We start from the raw sequence: 5,651 nt of genomic DNA, 5'->3' as shown, positions 1-5,651 counted from the left end.
GTCCCTGTGGCTCAGTTGGTAGAGCATGGTGTTTGTAATGCCAGCATGGTGTGTGCAATGCCAGGGTTGTGGGTTCGATTCCCACGGGGGGCCAGTACAACAACAAAAAAATGCATCAAATGTATGCATTCACTACTGTAAGTCGCTCTGGATAAGAGTGTCTGCTAAATGACTAAAATCTTGATGAGGGCCACAAAACGATCAGGGTGAGAATAACGCTGTGGTCTTCAGTGAATTGGACCAGACTCTCCTTGTTGAGCACCTTGGCAGCCACAAAGTCCAGCTTCTCACACGTACACTCCTCAGCAGCCACACCCCTGTGGGAGGGGTGCACACCACACACACACACACACACACACACTCTGATATACAAATACCCACACACAAACAACTATAGGCTATATATCACAAAGGTATTGGTTTGTTTTGTGCATGTACATTGAAAATCAAGGGCCACAAGATCGCAATCTCTGAAAAGTCTTGAATGAATAGCATTGTCCTATTCAATCAGCTCTGTGTAAATGAACACCGCCCGGGGTAACATGATTTCATTGTTTGATGCAAGTACAAAAGGCGTTTTTCATCACCCTTCAAACTTTTCCCTTGGGACGAACAGGGCGTAACTAACACTAAACACTATGTCCAACTGAGTGACATTTTGTACTGTATATAGAAATCGTGCAAAGCTACCGCACATTTGCTTCTGATTAAATAAGCTTACTCAGACATACTTGAGTGAAAGAAAACAAAAATCTGGTCAGAATTCAACAAAGTTTGAGTTATGAAACGGACAAATTACCATAAAGCATTGACCTTACAAGTACGGTATGTCTCAACCAATCTCCAGTTTGCACAACACAATACAAACATCATATTCTTTCCCTTAGCCTCTTTCTAGTAAACCAGTGTCACTCAAACTCTGGTGACTGGACCAGCAACGGTCCCTAGGATGTTGCTGCCCGGTCCTTCAGAAGGTTATCTGATACATTCTAGTTTAATGGAAGAAGTCCCCCAAGAAGCTTCCCAGCCTCTGTTACAAAAAAGGTTGAGACACCCTGTAGTAAACCATCCTCGGTGCACAGTGTTCTCCATACAGCCCGTCTCCTGTAGTAAACCATCCTCGGTGCACAGTGTTCTCCATACAGCCCGTCTCCTGTAGTAAACCATCCTCGGTGCACAGTGTTCTCCATACAGCCCGTCTCCTGTAGTAAACCATCCTCGGTGCACAGTGTTCTCCATACAGCCCGTCTCCTGTAGTAAACCATCCTCGGTGCACAGTGTTCTCCATACAGCCCGTCTCCTGTAGTAAACCATCCTCGGTGCGCAGTGTTCTCCATACAGCCCGTCTCCTGTAGTAAACCATCCTCGGTGCGCAGTGTTCTCCATACAGCCCGTCTCCTGTAGTAAACCATCCTCGGTGCGCAGTGTTCTCCATACAGCCCGTCTCCTGTAGTAAACCATCCTCGGTGCGCAGTGTTCTCCATACAGCCCGTCTCCTGTAGTAAACCATCCTCGGTGCGCAGTGTTCTCCATACAGCCCGTCTCCTGTAGTAAACCATCCTCGGTGCGCAGTGTTCTCCATACAGCCCGTCTCCTGTAGTAAACCATCCTCGGTGCGCAGTGTTCTCCATACAGCCCGTCTCCTGTAGTAAACCATCCTCGGTGCACAGTGTTCTCCATACAGCCCGTCTCCTGTAGTAAACCATCCTCGGTGCGCAGTGTTCTCCATACAGCCCGTCTCCTGTAGTAAACCATCCTCGGTGCGCAGTGTTCTCCATACTGCCCGTCTCCTGTAGTAAACCATCCTCGGTGCACAGTGTTCTCCATACAGCCCATCTCCTGTAGTAAACCATCCTCGGTGCACAGTGTTCTCCATACAGCCCATCTCTTGTAGTAAACCATCCTCGGTGCGCAGTGTTCTCCATACAGCCCATCTCTTGTAGTAAACCAGGTGACTCATTCCTCTCTGCCTCCTTCTTTCCACTCCTCTCCTCTTTTGACCTCACCCTCTCACCTTCCCCCCCTACTCACAAGGCAGGCAATACGCTTGACCTCATCTTTACTAGATGCTGTTCGTCCACTAATCTCATTGCAACTCCCCTCCAAGTCTCCGACCACTACCTTGTATCCTTTTCCCTCTCGCTCTCATCCAACACTTCTCACTCTGCCCCTGCTCGGATGGTATTGCGCCATCCCAACCTTTGCTCTCTCTCTCCCGCTACTCTCTCCTCTTCCATCCTATCATCTCTTCCCTCTGCTCAAACCTTCTCCAACCTATCCCCTGATTCTGCCTCCTCAACCCTCCTCTCCTCCCTTTCTGCATCCTTTGATTCTCTGTCCCCTATCCTCCAGGCCGGCTCGATCCTCCCCTCCTGCTCCGTGGCTCGACGACTCATTGCGAGCTCACAGAACAGGGCTCCGGGCAGCCGAGCGGAAATGGAGGAAAACTCGCCTCCCTGCGGACCTGGCGTCCTTTCACTCCCTCCTCTCTACATTTTCCTCTTCCGTCTCTGCTGCTAAAGCCACTTTCTACCACTCTAAATTCCAAGCATCTGCCTCTAACCCTAGGAAGCTCTTTGCTACCTTCTCCTCCCTCCTGAATCCTCCTCCCCCCCCTCCCTCTCTGCGGATGACTTCGTCAACCATTTTGAAAAGAAGGTTGACGACATCCGATCCTCGTTTGCTAAGTCAAACGACACCGCTGGTCCTGCTCACACTGCCCTACCCTGTGCTTTGACCTCTTTCTCCCCTCTCTCTCCAGATGAAATCTCGCGTCTTGTGATGGCCGGCCGCCCAACAACCTGCCCGCTTGACCCTATCCCCTCCTCTCTTCTCCAGACCATTTCCGGAGATCTTCTCCCTTACCTCACCTCGCTCATCAACTCATCCTTGACCGCTGGCTACGTCCCTTCCATCTTCAAGAGAGCGAGAGTTGCACCCCTTCTGAAAAAACCTACACTCGATCCCTCCGAAGTCTACAACTACAGACCAGTATCCCTTCTTTCTTTTCTCTCCAAAACTCTTGAACGTGCCGTCCTTGGCCAGCTCTCCTGCTATCTCTCTCAGAATGACCTTCTTGATCCAAATCAGCCAGGTTTCAAGACTGGTCATTCAACTGAGACTGCTCTTCTCTGTGTCACGGAGGCTCTCCGCACTGCTAAAGCTAACTCTCTCTCCTCTGCTCTCATCCTCCTAGATCTATCTGCTGCCTTTGATACGGTGAACCATCAGATCCTCCTCTCCACCCTCTCCGAGTTGGGCATCTCTGGCACGGCCCACGCTTGGATTGCGTCCTACCTGACAGGTCGCTCCTACCAGGTGGCGTGGCGAGAATCTGTCTCCGCACCACGTGCTCTCACCACTGGTGTCCCCCAGGGCTCTGTTCTAGGCCCTCTCCTATTCTCGCTATACACCAAGTCACTTGGCTCTGTCATATCCTCACATGGTCTCGCCTATCATTGCTATGCAGACGACACACAATTAATCTTCTCCTTTCCCCCTTCTGATAACCAGGTGGCGAATCGCATCTCTGCATGTCTGGCAGACATATCAGTGTGGATGACGGATCACCACCTCAAGCTGAACCTCGGCAAGACGGAGCTGCTCTTCCTCCCGGGGAAGGACTGCCCATTCCATGATCTCGCCATCACGGTTGACAACTCCATTGTGTCCTCCTCCCAGAGTGCTAAGAACCTTGGCGTGACCCTGGACAACACCCTGTCGTTCTCTACTAACATCAAGGCGGTGACCCGATCCTGTAGGTTCATGCTCTACAACATTCGCAGAGTACGACCCTGCCTCACAGGAAGCGGCGCAGGTCCTAATCCAGGCACTTGTCATCTCCCGTCTGGATTACTGCAACTCTCTGTTGGCCGGGCTCCCTGCCTGTGCCATTAAACCCCTACAACTCATCCAGAATGCCGCAGCCCGTCTGGTGTTCAACCTTCCCAAGTTCTCTCACGTCACCCCGCTCCTCCGCTCTCCACTGGCTTCCTGTTGAAGCTCGCATCCGCTACAAGACCATGGTGCTTGCCTACGGAGCTGTGAGGGGAACGGCACCTCCGTACCTTCAGGCTCTGATCAGGCCCTACACCCAAACAAGGGCACTGCGTTCATCCACCTCTGGCCTGCTCGCCTCCCTACCTCTGAGGAAACACAGTTCCCGCTCAGCCCAGTCAAAACTGTTCGCTGCTCTGGCACCCCAATGGTGGAACAAGTTCCCTCACGACGCCAGGACAGCGGAGTCAATCACCACCTTCCGGAGACACCTGAAACCCCACCTCTTTAAGGAATACCTAGGATAGGATAAAGTAATCCTTCTAACCCCCCCCCCCTTAAAAGATTTTGATGCACTATTGTAAAGTGGTTGTTCCACTGGATATCATAAGGTGAATCCACCAATTTGTAAGTCGCTCTGGATAAGAGCGTCTGCTAAATGACTTAAATGTAATGTAAATGTAAAACCATCCTCGGTGCGCAGTGTTCTCCATACAGCCCGTCTCCTGTAGTAAACCATCCTCGGTGCACAGTGTTCTCCATACAGCCCGTCTCCTGTAGTAAACCATCCTCGGTGCACAGTGTTCTCCATACAGCCCATCTCCTGTAGTAAACCATCCTCAGTGCACAGTGTTCTCCATACAGCCCGTCTCCTGTAGTAAACCATCCTCGGTGCACAGTGTTCTCCATACAGCCCGTCTCCTGCAGTAAACCATCCTCGGTGCACAGTGTTCTCCATACTGCCCATCTCCTGTAGTAAACCATCCTCGGTGCGCAGTGTTCTCCATACAGCCCGTCTCCTGTAGTAAACCATCCTCGGTGCAGTGTTCTCCATACTGCCCGTCTCCTGTAGTAAACCATCCTCGGTGCACAGTGTTCTCCATACAGCCCATCTCCTGTAGTAAACCATCCTCGGTGCGCAGTGTTCTCCATACTGCCCCACAATCTCTGTTGGACCCTCCATTCTGACTCCACTGCTCCTCCTCAAACTGCCGGTGGTAGGAAGACACTCTCACCATGGTCATGGTTGGTTTACTGGGACTGGTACTGCAGACGGGGGCTACAGTAACTAACACAGGCAAACGGATGATAGTGAGTCCAGGTTGAGGACTTTATACATGGAGATGAGGGGGAATGTTTCAACCAGGCGATGCAGCTGTCCCGGCCCGCTGACTGGTCTAACTACAGGGGTTAGCGTCAGCAGCTGGACATTTGACATGGAGCAGACAAGTAAGCCATAGTAAGTATGTCACAATATTGTTTTTTTTAAATCTGGATGGTGTTTTACAGGATAGAAAGGATTCCCAAAGGGCTGTTGAGTGTTTCACCTGTGAACAACTGGGTACACCAATAAAGAGGTTAGATACAAAGTGTTTTTTTCATACATTATTTTATTTCCGTTAAATAAATTAAAAATACCAAAAACAGCTGTGCACATGTAGCATTATTACTAGACAGACCATTACAAAAGCCACAGTATGAAGGGGAGCAGAGCAGGAAAAGACAACACATGAAAACACAGACAGATCACAGATGACGGGACAGCTAGGACAACATGAGTGTGGGCTGATCTCCCAATTTGAAAATTCATTACTGACAATATCTCTGCAGCTGGGGTTGACCTCGTCTCTGATGTAAAAGCTTTGTGTTGTGAA

The 5,651-nt window shown here is 50.4% G+C and overlaps 1 non-coding gene across 1 annotated transcript; it reads left to right on the top strand.

Annotated features, from left to right (window-relative positions):
- On the top strand, positions 1 to 93 carry trnat-ugu (transfer RNA threonine (anticodon UGU)). The gene is made up of 2 exons: positions 1 to 37; positions 58 to 93. It is a non-coding gene; the product is annotated as a tRNA-Thr (tRNA).
- The last annotated feature ends 5,558 nt before the right edge of the window (positions 94 to 5,651 follow it).

The sequence above is a fragment of the Salmo salar genome, chromosome ssa05 (assembly GCF_905237065.1).
Source record: "Salmo salar chromosome ssa05, Ssal_v3.1, whole genome shotgun sequence".
Lineage (NCBI taxonomy): Eukaryota > Metazoa > Chordata > Actinopteri > Salmoniformes > Salmonidae > Salmo > Salmo salar.
This window is presented reverse-complemented; position numbering and strand designations above follow the sequence as displayed.